The sequence below is a fragment of the Drosophila grimshawi genome, unplaced genomic scaffold, assembly GCF_018153295.1.
Source record: "Drosophila grimshawi isolate 15287-2541.00 unplaced genomic scaffold, ASM1815329v1 contig_848, whole genome shotgun sequence".
In the NCBI taxonomy this organism is placed as follows: Eukaryota; Metazoa; Arthropoda; class Insecta; order Diptera; family Drosophilidae; genus Drosophila; species Drosophila grimshawi.
Genome location: NW_025063692.1, coordinates 18,433,205 through 18,450,559, shown reverse-complemented (window position 1 = coordinate 18,450,559; position 17,355 = coordinate 18,433,205). Strand labels below are relative to the sequence as shown.

The window sequence follows — 17,355 nt, the reverse complement described above, 5'->3', positions numbered from 1 at the left end:
TGAATAAAAAGCAATTAATAACTTTAAGTTCCACTCAAATCGAATTTCGATTCATGTCAATTTGAACTCAGCTTAAAAGTTTAATTCAATATGTTTGCGTATGTTAAGTAAATTATTCTACAGCCACACACGCAAATGTAACTTTTTGTTGTTGTTGGTTATTTATTAAATAAATTAAACAGCTATTTGGAACACAGATAAAAGCTGTAGATAAATTAAATATCGCTTAACAAAAAAAACATTGCCATTGGATAATTAATTGAGTCGAAATTCAAGTATACACAACATTAACTGAAATTTAACAATATTAAATGGAAAGGAAATTGTTTGAATTGTAACAAGAATTACATTGAACGAGCTGCACACTTAACTAAACAAACAAAGGCCCCAAAATACAAAAATAATAATAGAGATTGGCAAAAAGTGAACGTCTGTGTAAAAAAAAAGCTGGAGTCGACGATTATTTCTAAGCTCTCCGAATAACCACAACCAAATGAAAGTGAAATGCGAGCACAATTTTTGGCCATATATTTGTGGTTGGTTTGCCAGTCATTGGGCTGCCTTCTTCTCGTGGGTCGCGTTCCGCATTGTTATGCGCTTATGCAATGAGCGATCCCCAATCCCAATCTTCAAACACAAAACCCATTCCCAAACCCAAAACAGTGACAATGATGTGTCACATTTTGGCTGCGGATGCGGCTACGGCGGCGGCGGCTGTGTCTGTGTCTGTGTCTATGTCTGTGCCTGTGGCTGCCACTTCAACACTATGTCTATGTCTTTGCTATAACTGTAACTGCAAATCGGAAATGAACAAATGGCTGAAATCAATTTTCATTCGCTTGACGAGCAGCAATGACAATGACTGCATTTGTTTGTTGGTCTTACTAGTGTCGTGTATATATATATAAACTTATATATATATATATATTTATTTTTTATTTTTTATTTATTTTTTTGCTGGTGTTGAAGCAATGTGAAGTAATCACTGTAAACAGTATAGTAAATAAATAAACTGATGAGCGAGCGCCAGGGTACCGATTTTGTTGTGTAAAGCAACAACAACAACAACAAATTCGACCTGATAAAATGCCAATCATGCGCGATAATAACAACAACAAACGCAACAAAAACATTCACAAAGCTGATGGCAGATGATGACACTGAGGAGAGGAACTGAATCAAGCGGAGATGAAGCCAAATACGCTTCTTTTTTTTTTATCTTTTTTTTTTTGTTTTTTGTCTAAGGCAACATGTCGAAAATCAATTTAATGCAGTGCAATCAAAATTTGAAATTGACGACCGTGCGGGCAGCAAAGTTGAAAATACTAGGAGAGCACAGCACAACAACAAACAGCAAGCAAACAAACCAGCAACAAGCAACAACAATAACAACAACAACAACAATAACAAACGCAAGCAATTACTTTGATTAGTTGCATAAAAGGCGGCAAGAGGCACCAGGATGGGGCAAACAGCGCGAATGATGAATTGACTTCAATTTTCTGTTGTCAACCATATAAGCATATTGAAGCATCGTAAGCGATTTCATTATGCAACTTGTGAAAGAAGAAGAAGTGACTAAGCACTACTGGGCCAAAACAAAAGCAAAGTTTACAGCCGATGCGAATGTTGATTGAAACCATCTGCAATCAAATTCATATATATTTTTTAAAATCGTATTTAGATGTGCATAAGATCGTTATATTCTCTTTAATATTGATCTAAAATATAAGGATATTCTATGTAAATGAATTGTATTACAAAAATCGGTATTCTTTTCAATTTGAATATTGATACAATTATGTACCTTTGAATGCATTCACTTCCATTAATCGTAACAATTACGATATTTTAAGTAAATTAATTGAATTCTGTTAATCAGCTTTATTTTCAAAATTTAATATTGATTCAATTGACAATATTTTTTGAAATCAATCAATTTCATTCAATTTCTTAAATTGATTATTATCAACATCTAAAGCGCATCATATTAGATACATATGGATTGAGAGTATATAATTTGTGTAAATTACGGAAAGTTTAACAATATTTTAGCATTTTAATCAGCTTAAATCTAAACAAGTGCATTATTCCAGCTTACATATTGATGAGCTTACAAAACATTATAGTCTGGAACTGAAAATGAAAACTTTTCTTTTAAATTTAATATCTTGATTATGTGTGTGTGTGTGTGTGAGTGTGCGTTTGAAAAGCTGACGCAAATTTGCATAAACACTAAACATTATGTGGGATTATCATAAAAATATGTATGTATATATATATGGTTTCGTATAAGGTCTATCCCACATGGTTGACCCCGTCTACGCCACCTTCACTTTCAATGCTGCCACTATCTTTTATTAGTGAAAAACAAAATAAATATGTATATAAAGATATACATATATATGTGTCAACAATTTGCTGGACGGGCTGTTGCGTTTTGGCCGTGGTTGTAACAAACAGCAACAAATAAACATGTGAATATTTTTTCGGCATATGTGCCGCAAATGTTTCCGGCTATCGTTACAACGACAACAAGTGTGAGGATTGCAAAATACGCTCTCACACTTTTCCACGCCACTCAAGCAACTTATGCAACGCAAATAAATCATAGCTCATCACATGCAATAAAGGGGCGAAAATGTGAATTTATTAATTTAAATTGAGTTGAGTTGAATTGCGTACAATTGAATCGAATTGAATTGAATTGAGTTGAATTGAACGTTGACTTTTGTGCGTATATCAAACTAATTAGCAGCCAGACGCACTCAATTAAAATAGCAGCAGCAAACAAGAATCAACGACAACTATAACAAAAGTTTCAGTTTTAGAATTGCATGATTTATGGTTATGAAAGTTGCTCGACCTTTGGGGCCGTTGCGGCTTCAGTAATTCCCGTTGCAGCTTCGGTCTGGTTAACGTTGCGTATGAGTAATCGCTTAACGATTTGCGGAAATTGCCATACGACATGTTGCTGTTGCTGCTGCTGCTGCTGCTGCTGCCATTGTTGTTGCGTATGCGTATTTTTGGTTAAATTAGCAATTAATCGAAATAAATTAACACATTTAACGTTTGATCTCTCTCACCGAACGGGGGCGAATATTGCCGGATCATATTAACAATGTATGCAAATGATGCCAGCAGCTTTTGATTTATACGCTGCGGCCAGGCAAAAGTAACGCAAAATGATTTCGTCAACAAAACACGCTCGGACACAAAACCAAAACAAAACAAAACAAGAAACGATCAAAAATATTTAAATACTCATTCTCAATTTGTGGCTAAGGTGAATCAGCTTGGTAGCCGTTAAACTGCTTACTAATAACCGATAATTTCTTGTTAATCAACCGATAAACAGGCGTCAGTTTGTTCTCCGAATTCCAATGAACCATATATCAGTATCAGTAACCCTTTGGAGGAACTAAACACTTAATACTTAATATGAATGCTTAAAAATGCTAAATTAAAATAGAGCAATTTCAATTATATTCACCCACTAAAATTTGATAGATTGTTTGGTAATATGCTATCAACAAATCTGGATAGTAACAATAAACACACGAATAGAAATCAGTTGATAGTTGGGCAATCCAAAAATGCTGTCGTTTCGATGGCCTTTTTGCTAGGATACATATACATATATAAACTGAAGGTTGAAGATAACAAAATGCCATCCTTAATAACAGTTATCGATAATACGCCACCAATTGGGAAACTAATTACAAAGTCCAGAAGACATATTATTACTTCATGCATGCCTCAAATCTTGCATTGGTTGTCGGCCAGAGACAAAGCCAAATTGCTTGTTTACCAAAGCTGTGTTTTTGTGTCCGTTGCATTTACCGCTATGTGCGTTCACTCATGAGTGCTGGTGCATTGACTAACTGTTTTGATTGGGATTGCGTTGCTTGCTGCCTTGTTGCCTTGCCTGTTGTTGGCCCATTTAAGCAGCATCTGTTTCAACGTCTTCAATCAATTGATTGATTATGAAAACACAAAGCATAATCAATGTGAATGAAAATGATGAAAATGATGATGATGATGATGATGATGTAGACGTAGACGTAAATGTAGATGATGATTATGATATATGAACTGTTACCATATTTATTTATTAATATCAAATAGCGTTAACTGCCAAGACCAGCCGTTGCTTACGCCAAGCAAAATGTAACAAATACAAATACAACTACAACTACAAATACAACTACAAATACAAACACAAATACAAATACAAATAGAAATTGTTATTAATGTTTGCTTTGGCTGTTTATTTTTTGTCCATCGGGTTCGCTTCTATTCGTATGCGTTGCGTATTGCTTCATTTCTGTTTCCTCATTGCGGACTAGTTATTAAATTTAGCTGTTTAATCGACATTTGCACTCGCCGCTTGAGAGTTTTTGCAATTGAGGACAAGGTTATTCTGGATGTACTCGTAAATGAAAATACAGACTCGTGCCTAACATTTGCTATTCACATTGAATACACTGAATATTGTTGCTATTATTGAATTCAATTAACTAGCTGCAGTTTCACCAGCCGCGCGCTGCCCATGCCCGTCGCCTTGTTATAGTTTCGATCGACATTTTTGCTTATATATAAACAGACCGGATTGGTTCGTGCATCGACTCAAATACGCTGACCGGCGTGTTGGCCATGTGCCGCCCGCCGATCGCGCAGCGAGAAACCGGCTTGACACGTTGCCAAAGTTAGTTTTGTATTTATTTTATATTTGTATATAAATTTTTTTTCAAACGCCAATCGCTGGCGACTTTTACAACGCGTTGTTTTGTTAAACTTGAACTTGCCAGGGGATGCGTAGCCCCAATTTCAGTGCGTGTGCGTCTCTCTGTGTAAGTGTGTGTACGTGAAGTGTGTGTGCGTGAAGTGTGTGTGTGTGTGTGTGTGTGTGCGTGTGTGTGTGTGCGTGTGTGTGCGTGTGTGTGTGTGGCTAATGGAGTACAAAAAAGGAGTCGGTGCTGCGGCACAGCTGCCGCCCACTAATATGACCATAGACCATTGATAAGCAAAACTATCTGCTTTCTATATGTGGCCTTAGCAGAGGTGAGGATGTCGCATCCTCGCTGTTCTCAGGTGTCGGTTGCACGTTGCGCAGCGCCGATACTTGCATAGTTTGGACCACGCTTGCCAAAGTTCAGTTGAGTTCAGTTCAGTTGAGTTGAGTTGAGTTCAGTTCAGTTGAAAACTTTCAAGTGCAGCTGCAAAACTTGGCATGCAATGTGAATTTTCAGCCTGAGCAAAACTTGTTAACGGTTTCGATAGATTATCTTGGCTTGGCTGCTTTAATGGTCTTGTGCGTTGCGTCGTATTCATCGAATAATTCAAAGCACTATCATCAATGTTGACATTGCAGAGAAATCAAATCCTAGCTTAGGGCACACCGAACAACGAGCTAAGCTACTCATAGAGTATTTGGCAATAAACGTTGGCGCCACTCATTTGATTGAGCTCAATCAATTAACTTGTAGGCAAGATATCAATTAAAATGTTAATTAAATGGGGTGCACAAAAGTGCTCTCAAATTAGTTAGTTCGTATATTTGATTTGATTGCGTAAAATACCAAATTGTAGTTACTCCAACTAATTAACTCACTTAAGATCCAAATCTTAAGAATTGGATCAACTAGAATTAAACTTAATCAACAAGATGTAATGTATTTTTTATTAGGCAAACAATTAGCAAAAGGTATTAAGTTAGTCAGTTAGTAACTACAGTTATGTAAAGTGCAAAGCTTTAGTTACACAAACTGATTAACTTACCTGTTCAATCTAACAATGATCTTATCGAGAAGATAGGTAATGACGTTAACAGACACGTAAGCGGCTGCCATCGTAACCGTAATAAAACCTTCCGCGATAAGAGTTCTCCGAACTGTAAATGGCCTTAAGATAATTTAGAAGTTTTCAATGTGCCTGCCGAAGCATTTCGACTGCAGTCTATGTTAGATGCTTAAACAACGACGTCGTGTTAAATACTTGCTCCATTTCCGATTACATGATTACAATTACAACATTACCCAAGATCAGAGTCCTAAGGGTAATAATAACTAGATATAAAATATGTTCAATGCAAAATTAAAACTAACACAGAAAAAAATTAATAATAAAATAATATTAATAATATTTAAAATTACTATTATTATTTATGAATAAATAAAGAATAGTGTGTAGAACTAAATAAAGTAGGACCCTTACGGAATTCAACTTTTATGCAATAATAAATATAATTACAATATGCTTATATTCGTTTAAACTGTTCAGTCTGAAATTGGCGTGAAGGTAACATACATATTGGTATTATTACCACTATATTTAGATTAGTAATTATCATCCCCGCTCTATCGCAAAGTGGAATGAACTCGAAAACTTTGGCACTATATATATTTATTATCTGGTTGTAGCTGATGTTTTTGTTTTTTTTTTTTTTTTTTTTTTGCTACCTATCCTACCCCACTCAGAGAAGAGCGAAAGTTGATGATACGCTCTGGCTTTTGTCAGTTTTGGTCAAAGCTTTCGCATAAGCGACAACGACAACGATTTAAAGCCACGTAAAACTTTGCCATTTGAAGCGTTTTGGCCGAACAAATGAAACCCGTTAGTACGGCTAGCACGGACAGCAGGCCAAAGACAAAAAGATCGATGATCGTCGGCGATCCCGCGATGTCTAAAAGACTTTCATCTCAGAGCAAATGCGTTGAATGACCGAAGCAAAGCTCGGAGATCTGAGCAAACTGGAGTTTAACGCAAACCTCCAACTCAACTCAAAATGTTTGATTAATTGTCTAAAATATTTAGCTTGAAAAGGAAACTAAACACAACACGACAAGTCACAGCTGCCGCATATGATTTCTGGAGAAAAATCAATGGATTTCTTGCGCATGACTTTCATGTCTTTTTATATATTTATAACATTGTTTCGGTTCATTGTTCGCTCTGTATTTTATACAATTTACAACAGCAACAACAACAACGGTAACTGCATTCCCATTTTATGTGTGTGTGTGTGTGTGTGTGTGTGGGTGTGTGGGTGTGTGCGAGGGCGTTTGTCATTTTCGAAGCGAAAGCAAAGTTGAGCCATTAATATTCATGATGAGCATTTTGCAAATCTTTGGCCAACTGAGGCTTAGGACCATAATAAATTGGATATTTTGAATGAAAACTTAGATTTTCTCATTTGATTAATTGCATTTATACAGTTTTCACCCGGATAACTAATCGGATTTTGCATTTGAGCTCTTCGAATGCATGCCAACTTAACTTTGCCAAATTAATGTATTTAATAATGGGGATTTAGCCATAAACGAAAGTACAAATGACACTTGCACACGATATAGTATACTTATTATATATTAAGAGAACTAATTATAATTTATTTACTACTTGGTATATTGCTTGCGATGCAATAAAGTGACGATTGAAATTCACCCTGTAATCAAATATCAAAGTGATTATTCCATTAACATCAACTGTCGTTTAAATTAAACATGTCAAGCTATCTAATAACTAAGAGATGACTTTAAGCTTGGTGGTTGGTTGTTGAGTTGATGTTGCTTGCTGTGGCCATTCACAGTTCTCTGCCAAGTTCATGGCAGACAGCCCACAACTATGCATAAGTACAATAACAACAAGTACAACATAAAACAACAACAACAACAACACAAGACAACAAGAATAAGCAAGAAACCAAACGCCACTTGGCAGAGGACTTGAGAAGCGAACGCCCTTCAATTATTTTGCAACATTCTTTTTCGGATGCATTTGGGTGCACTCTAATTACATTTCAAGTGTGGCCATTGGCCGGCAAGTGCAAGAGCAAGAGCAAGAGCAAGCAAACTCATCATCAACAACATCATTATTAACATTTTCAACAACCGCATCTTCATAATGATGTTTGCAAAAGAGCCTCAACTCTTGACCAAAGACTCTTGCCTGTTCGCTCAAGCATAGGTCTTTGTTTTCTAATTTGACTTTAACCTTTGCCAAAGAGTCGGCCGACTACCATAAACCCATAGGGCGCAATGAAACAGAGAGAGAGAGAGAGAGAGAGATGAACAGAGATAGGTGGAGGTGGTCGGGGGGAGTGAGATATAAAATACAAGCCAAGAGATGTAGTTAAGACGAAAACGAGCCCCAAAAGTGGAGGTAATTGAACCATGCCACATAACCTTGACTTAACCGTGGAATTTTGCAACTCGTTGCCGCTTCGCTTGTCGCATTTCCTCTTTGCGTATCTTTCGCTATCAAATTGATGCCGGGCGGGTGGGCTGCCTGGCAGGCTGGCAGGCGGAGTGGTGGACAGGTGGGCGCAGGTGAACCGCCCGCTGCAACAACGGCAAGAGTCGCAGAGGCAAATGAAAAATGCGCGCATCATTTGTCATGAATTCGATTTAAGTTTTGTTCGCAGTTGCAATTTCAACAGTTGCACAGTTGCTCAGTTGCAGTTGCCGCTGCCGCTGACGTTGTCACTGACTGAAATCGATTTGGGGGCAAAAGTTTTTGCCCGTGTCGCAAGTTGAAAGACTACACACAAATATTTGCATATGAATATAGATAAATTCAATATATATATATATAAAGTTTCAATATATATATATATATATATAGTATCCAATAAATATATATATATAGATTCAAATCGCGATAGACATGAGCCGGTTTTTTTTTGTTGCATATTTTCGCTTATTGCTTACAGCAAATCCAAATTGAAAGATGTGCAAAATAATTATACAATCTCAAAGAAATTTCAAAATGCCTTCCTGTTGAGCAGATAAATGCAAATATTTCACATATACAAATTTATATATATATATATATATATATATATAGCGCACAGTGTGTAATAAATATTATGCACAAATGGAATGGAAATTGTTCATTAAGCGCAATTTGCAATTAATTGAAACGTTTTTTTTTTTTTTGCGTTTGCTGCTCGGCTCACTGGCAAGCTGTTTTATTCAACTTGACATTAATCCGAGCTGTCAATTGGATTTTATTGTTTCTGATATTGTTGCTGCTGCTGCTGCTGCTGTTCATTGATGGTGCAGCAACTGTCGGCGGCAGTCAACGAGTCAACGACACATTGGGCTATAAAACGGCTCAGTTCCTGTTTGACATTTTTGGCTAATAAAGTCGGTTTCTCAAAGCTTATGCCACACATAACACCCTCACACACACACACACACACACACAGCCACAGATATACACTCTTCTACTACACCAGTTGAGTGCATTGCACTTGACCGCATCATAATTGTGACAGTCATTGCGAAAGGCCGTTGCAGTTTATCGCCCCCCTCTGGCACCCGTTGGTTGCTGCCTTTGCTTGCCATCAACTTTTAATTTGTTTTAAAAACTTTTTGATTGTTTTGTTGTTGCCGTTCTTATTATTGTTGTTGCTGTTTTTGCTGCTGCTGCTGACGATGATGATGATGTTGATGTCGCTGTTGTTGTTGTCGTTGTTGTTGTTGTTGTTGTGCAGGCATGCAAATGAACGCTCACATTTTGGCGCCAGTGCGTCTTCTTGGTCTTCTTGATATTCTCATCTGTGGTCTCCGGCCTGCCTCTCTCTCTCAGGCTCTCGTTGGGCGCTCGGGGCATTCATTTGCCGAGTTGCTTGATTAAATTGTCTTGCGCTCGCTGGCTGGCTGTTATTTAAAGTTTTTAATTTAATTTTATTGACACTGGCAACTGGCAACTCTCTCGCTGGCCACAGCTCAGGGCAACGTTCAAGCCGTTGGCTCACTGCCGCAAGTTTTCACCATTATAGTTGATATTTTAGCTGTTCCTGCTGCTGCTTCTGCTGTTCCTGCTGCTGCTTCTGCTGTTCCTGCTGCTGCTGTTGCTGCAGCTGTATCTGTCCTTGACAGTTGCACCTTAAGCCAAACAACAATTTCCAGGCCCAGACCTTAACAGCAGGTCAAAGCCAAAGGCAAACGCATTCGGCAGCTGTCAGTGCAATATCCTCAAGCATGTCAAACACAAGTCGTTGTCGTTGTCGTTGTCGTTGTTGTCGATGTCGGGCATAGGAGTGACATTAGCTTTGTACCGCTCATAACTGGCGTTGTGCTTACCTTGTCCACCAATGTAAATAATATTTTCAGACATCGGGCTGTCACCAGCAGCAGCAGCAGCAGCAACAGCAGCAGCAGCAGCAGTATTAAAAACATTAATCCAACGTTTCAAAAAAGATTTGATTGCGAAGGCCAGTCAACAGCAACATGTGCATGCATACAGTTGGGCACAAAATTATATATTATATACGAAAAACTCATAGACATAGACATTGTACGACCATTTAAAAGAGATTTGGATTCGTCCAATCACAAATTACTTCTCCATTCAACCAATGGTCAATTCAAAAGTACCTTGGCAAATTTCAATATTGTCAATTTTTATTTATTTCCTATTTTTTTGTAAGGATTATTTTTTGACAGACATCTTAGATATCTGTCAATTGTTTCGACACTCAATGATGTTGATGATGATGTAATATAGGCTGGTAGGCAAATTGTGTTTCAATCAACCAAGTAAATGAATAAGCTCGATCGAGACAAAATTCAGATACTAAAAAGGCGCAAAAAAATTGCAAAATTCATAATATATATCTTATGAAGAGTAGTACTATTATTTTGACCGAAGCTGTATGTGCTGAAAGCACCGTTATGCGATCACACTAACAACAGCAAACAGCAGCTGCAAAAATCTTGTCTTGCAGGCGTCGGCAACAATATGCGCGTGTTGCTGACGCTGCGAATGGCTGCTGTTGCTGTGCATTTTGCAGCAGCAGTTGCTACATAAAAAGAGAGGTATTCAAACACACAAACACTCACACACACACACATACAGTGACACACCCACACGCTCGTTTGACAGCCAACACGCGTCAGCTGTTATTGCTGCAGTTCGGCTTTGCTGTGCTGCTGGGCCAACTTTTGCATCTTGCTGCTGTTGCTGCTGCTGTTGCTGCTGTTGCTAGCCAACTAATAGTGAGTCAGCAGCATGGGCGAGCGCCTGTTGGCATTCTAATTTATTTATGTTAATGCAATAAAAACACTCAATTTGCCGCTGCATATTCGAAATATTTTCCATGTTGCTGTTGTTCTTATTATTGTTGTTGTACTCGCTTCGCAAACGCCGCATATTGGCGACGTTATCGCAACAGCGCCAGCAGCAGTAGCAGCATCAACAAAAAAAATAACACAACTAACCTTGTTATTGTTATTTAATTTCACTTTTTTGTTTGCCATTGTTGTTACTGTTATTCTTGCTGCTGTTGTTGCTGTTGTTGCTATATTTGTTTTTTTTTTTCTGTTACCATTTTGTGTTGGCGTTTTTCGTGCTGGTTGTCTGTTTTGTTCTTGTTATTGCTGTTTTATGCTGGTCGCATGATTTAAGTTGTTGGCGGCATTTCTTGTTGTTGTTGCTGTTGCTCATTTGTTTTTGCTGCTGCTGCTGCACCGTGGTTATATCGCCAAGTGCTTGTGTCTAGTTTGTCCGCTCGCCATTTGAAAGTTGTGTCGACACGGATCGTTAGTTGCCACAAAATGTGAAGAGCTGATCTGTGCTGCTGATCAAACGGCAGCAACATTAACATTAATAACTGCTCAACTATAATACAATGACACCAGGCTTATTTTGCTGAAATATGCTGGTCTTTTTAATTGAAGATCATTTTCGCATATACAAAATTGATTAGTTAACACATTTATATATTTAATGGCCATTTCGCAACCAGTATAAATAATTATCAAAGATTTCTTCGACTTTATGTTAAATACCTTTTCTACGCGCTTTTCCCTTTGCAGGGCTTAAAAGTAATTAGCAACAGCAGCAGCTGCTTCAAGTGTTGTTATTTCCATACACATCTTTGCAATAATCTGGCACTGTCTGCTCTACAAAAATTGTTGTCAAGCGCTGGCTGCGATCTTTCCATTTGAATTTGATTGCTGTTTGCTTTTGAATTGCGTCACATCTGCAGCTCATGGAGTGACAGCAGCTGTCAGTTTTGGTACCACTGTGCACACACACACACACACACACACACACACATAACCTTTGCATGGATTTATTTATTTTATTATATTTTAAAAAAATATTTTGTATCTCTACAACTGCCCACTTTTAAAGTTGCCAACATCAAAACCAGCACCGAGTGCGTCATTTGCATTTGTCATAGAAAAAAGGTCGACCGACTAGACTGGTGGTGCGGAGCGGTGCGGTGCGGTGTGGTGCTGGAATCGGGTGGGTGTTGGCCTTTACTGTTGGTATCTGTGTTGGGCCGTTTGCTGCTGCACTGCCAGTCAGTACGATTTACTCTGCCCTAAACCATAGAACTGGCGAATGTCTTTATTATTTGCACACTGAAAGTTTATAAACAGCGCCTATCCTTTTTCTCTCTGTTGTCGGTTTTCGTTCTTGTTGGTGCGCCCAGCTTTTTAATAAAGTCATTTTATTTACATTTGTGCTTTTGTGTTGTAATTTATTTACTTTTTTATGCCATTACATATATTTGGAGCTTGCATATTTACTTTTGCTGCTGCTGCTCTAGCTATTGTAACTGTTGCTGCTGCTGCTGCTGTTGCTGTTGCTGCTGTTGCTGCTGCAGCCGGTAGCCGAAAACATTTTAAATGCCATTTTAATTATATTTGCTCTTTTGTGCGTTGCCTGGGCGCAAATTCCACTTGGCTTTGGTCGCTCAGCTTGCAAGTTTTTCAATTAAAATGAAATAAAGCGACATAAATCAAGTCTTTCGCACACATATGTACAGAAAAACGATGCCTGACAGCAGCAGTACTACAAGCACAAGAGCAGTACCAAAAAAAAAAAAAATAACAATAAATAAATAAATAAAAAGAAAAGAAAAACAAGACAAGAATAAAATATACTGTATAAAAACTTACAGCAACCGCAAGTGACTTCATTTGGCTCGATGCAAACGCAGCGTATGTGCAATAAGTGGGCAACCCAGCAAAAAAAAAAAAAAAAAAAAAAAAACAGGCAACACTTCAAGCCATTGGCAGTCTTCAGCTAACTGGCATTTGCATTGTTTAGAAATGGGTTTGGGTTGGCATGGGATATGCCAATTGTGTGGGATGGTACAGCTTTGCTTGCATATTGGCTGTAGCTGCACTTGACACGTGCATTAATCAACAACAAAATCATTCAGCTGGGGCAATCTAAACAGGAAAAAAAGCAAATCCAAACCACAAAAACTAACTGGAGGAGCAATTGCTGAAAATTCAAATATATTTTCGTTTTCTTTAATACTTTCAATCAACAATAAATGCACTCACACGTGATTCAGTGATCAGTCTGTCAGGCTTTGGGCCAGCTAACAAATCACACAATGCCAACTTGACAAATTGCATAACGAAAAGAGTTTATTTTAACTATTTGTCTTTGTCGCATAACCTAATATTTTTTACCAGCAGCTATTTGGTTACTTTGCAGTAGCTTTCTTTATAAATTATTTCGTAATAAACATCAAATTGTTTTTGATATTTATGTTGTTAGAAGCCATTTAATGTATTTAATAATTATTTGAAAAGCAAAGACCAATCCGTTCTCACTCATTGCTCTCTTATGCCACAAAGCTAGACGTAGTTCGAAAACTCGACTTATCGAATTATTAATCTGGTAATACTCGAAATTTTCCTGACACTCACTGAACTTTCAACAGCCAGCCCTGTTGGCCATTACTTTTATCACCCAATAACCGATAAAAGCCTTGAACAAAGGCCACTTTTCGCATTCGATATACGACTCGTGCCAGTTTTTGAATGAAAAGCATTTATGTGGGGCTCAGCTTGAGTCGCTTCAAGCTCAAGCATTGCAAAGGCGACAACAATAACCACTCGAGCATGGCCTGGTTATTCACTTGCCACTGCCAACACCAGCGACACCATCACCCTCTAAAGTCCCCCACTTCAGTGAGTGCACTTATCAGCGTCAATTGCAATTGTTTATAATAATTCACTTTCACTATTGCGTCCGCAGCTGGCGGCCTGAAACACACCCAAAAAACCTTGAACCGCATTTCAGAAAATTTCTCACCGGATAGCTGGCAACTGGCAACTGGCAACTGGCAACTGGCAACTGGCAACTGGCAACTGGCAACTGCTTGCGACCAATAAAACTCGCTCTGTCTCCAGCCGGCAGTTGCAGACCAAAGCTGTGAGGGGGCCAGGCTTGGGACTGGGCTAAGCCCCGGCCTCAGTTTCGGCCTGTTGCCACTTGACTTTGGCCTTTTGCATACGAATAGGCAAGTGTCTGACTCTGCGTGTGTGTGTGTGTGTGTGTGTGTGTGTGTGTGTGTATGTATAAGTCTCCCTTTTTCAATTTTTTAGAGTTGCACACTTGAGACAAGGCAGCAGACGCTTTCCGGCGCTTCGACCGCAAAGGGCAAATAAAATTAATGAGCTTAGTGGTAAACCCAAAGCCGGAAGTCGATTTTATACTATGGTTTCTATTCTATTCCAATACATTGTTCACATTTTCTTAAATTGTCCTTTTTTTTGTTGCGTGGCGTTGCCTTTAAAATATGCTTCACTTCTAACCAAATATTGCTTCTGTTTTTCCAATGTTCTCGTTGCAGCAAATAAAACGAACGCAACAATTGCAGCAACAGACGTCCTCAACTGTGAAGAGCTGTGCCTTGTGAGGTAATTAATAATTGTTACTGCTATTTTATTTAAGCCGGATTGAGCCGGCTTGTGCTATTGAAAGCTTTGTGTACAAAAATCAATAGAACTTTTAACATTTTTAAGACGGACGCATATGCAAAATCATAATTGAGTATAAATACGTTGTTTTGAATTTAATCTCTTTGTGAATAGAGAATAGTATTATTTATTTATCTACTTTGTGCTCTTAGTTATTTCTCCTACTGAAATTGTTCAATTCAAACATCATCACTTCCTTGAATATTTTTCGATTAGGTATTGAATTTTCTAATGGATTTTCGTACGTTTTTAACATTTTCTAAGGCCATTGACATTTAATTTGCTTAGCTTGTTTTTACATTTTCCTCATTTTCAGGCGTTTACCCTCACACCACCCCGCCACCCACCCGAAGCTGCTTACAATCTCTATTGAAAATAAATTGCTGTTCTTTTTGTTGCTTGCCAGTTTCAGTGTTCAATAAGAGCAACACACACAACACACACAACACACACAAAAGCCTATGTACGTACTTATTATATTTTAACTTGTTCAATGTGCCGTGCCAATTGTTGTTGTTGTTTTCTTTCCTTTTGGTTACTTCGCTAGCACGTTAAGCCATCCGACCCTGCTCTTCCGCAATCCGCTTTTGGCTCTCAGGCAACCCACTGTAATTCTTTTTCTTTTCTTTATTTTTATTTTTTTTTTTTTGCTATGCTCTCTGTTGCTGTTTTTGTATCAAGTGGCAAGCCCTAAAATGGCCAGCGGCCAGCCCACACCAACACCCAAATAAAAAACAACAACAGAAACAAGATGAAACGACTCGTTTTATCCTGCTGACTGGGCTCTGAGTTGAGGCAGCATTGCCCCAAAAAAGCTGCCGACTGCATTTCTCGCATTGAAACTGTTTGCCATTGCTGTTGCTGTTGCTGTTGCCTTTGATTTTGATTTCGTTGGCTAAGCTCAAGCGGTCAAGAGATTTCTAAGGTCGGCACGCTTTCGCATAATCGGGCGTATTATTCCTGGCCCCGAACTCATGCATCTAATTTATGTGCCTGCTCACAGTACACACAACACACACACACACACACACACACATACACACACACACATACATACATAGACGTCAACAAACTCGGATACCAGGCCTAGAGCAACAGTCAGAACCAGAAGCGAATGTTAGGCTGGCATCACCATTGGAGTAGGAGTAGAAGTTATAGTAGAAATTCGAGTTGGAGTAGAAGTCGTAGTCGGAGTAGAAATAGAAGATGAAGTGGGAGTCGGCGTAGAAATGGGAGTAGGAGTTGGATTACGAGTAGGAGTAGGAATAGGAGTAGAAATAGGAGTCGGGTGTCAGAGGAAAGCGCCGCCAAATGCTTTCATTTCATTAATTATAGAGCAAAAATCAACAAAAGAGACGCTCAGTTCTGCGTTTATATGTGTAAGTCTATGCGGATACTGTTGAGCGGGGAGGGTGAGAAGGCGGAGGGGGGGGGGGGGGGGGGGCTTGGCTCCAATAAAACTTCTTTCAATTCTCCACATAAGCACATAAATGCCAATGTGCACATGTAACCCTTATACCCTGTACTTTTTTGGCCCGCGAATGAATTGACAGCAATATTATAAGAATTGCAACTTCATAAGGAATTAAATGATTTTATGTTGTGCTTCTCTCTTCTAGAGTCTGGCTGACTTGGAATTAGAAAGATAAAATTGTTAATTCGTCCATCATTTAATTCTCTATTAATGACCCATTTTAGATAACTATCTTAAAATCGAATAATAAAATAACAAAAAATATTGAGATTATCGGATATGATGTTCCTTGAACATGCAAGTGAAAATTACCCAAATAACACTTTGATATTTATTATAAATCGGCTAGTCAAGATGACTGAAGGATAAATAATATGCCAGTGTGATTATCAAAAAATTGATACAGACTATCCTGCCAGTCGAGCATTCCTTCTGCAATTGCAGATTAAACTTGGTTTATTTGGATTTGTACTTTATTTTTGGCTTGTTTTGTTTTGCGGCTACAAATCTGTTTATGTGCTGCCGTCGCCACAACAGCGGCAGCAAGCCAGCTACCCACCACCCTAACCCCATCCTATACCATCACCCAACCATCTCTCGGTTGGGTTAACCCTTCGTCAGGCAGCAAACACAGTTCCAATTCGGTGACTTCCCTCGTCCCCTCGTCCCCTTGCCAGCTGCCAGTTGCCAGTTGCCAGCGTACGTTTTGTGCATTTGACTTTTATATGAACTAATTCATGAAAAATGCATGCCGCTTGCTGCCCGACTGTCCCGCTTCCAATGCCGCATGCCCCCATCCATAAATGAAGAAAAAACCGGCCACCATAAATCGTCGTCTGCGTCTCCATCTCCGTCGCCGTCGCCGTTGTACTGCATCAAATACGAATGTGACTGCGACTGCGACTGCAAATGTGAATGGCAAATTTTACATATAGACGTGTATATATATATATATGTGTGTGTGTGTGTCTATGTGTGTGTATGTGTTGAATACATGTTCTGGCTTTGTTCGTGTGGCAAATAATTAAATTAAGATTTTTATAGCTTAATTGGATGGCTGTCGGGCGCCGAGCGCAGTAACCTGATGAATGACTGCTCAAATGCTCGTCAGCCAGCCTGACTGGCAACATGGCCAGTTAT

The 17,355-nt window shown here is 38.6% G+C and overlaps 1 protein-coding gene across 2 annotated transcripts in view; it reads left to right on the top strand.

Moving 5' to 3' along the window:
- LOC6564669 overlaps positions 1–17,355 on the top strand; it is a 96,490-nt gene that overhangs the window by 64,113 nt on the left and 15,022 nt on the right. Inside the window, exon 5 of one of the 2 annotated variants that reach the window (XM_032738390.2) lies at positions 14,615–14,681. The exons of the other annotated variant lie outside the window; for it this stretch is intronic. The gene's annotated coding sequence lies outside the window, so the exon portion shown is untranslated. The remainder of the gene's footprint in view (positions 1–14,614; positions 14,682–17,355) is intronic. 2 annotated transcript variants of the gene reach the window in all.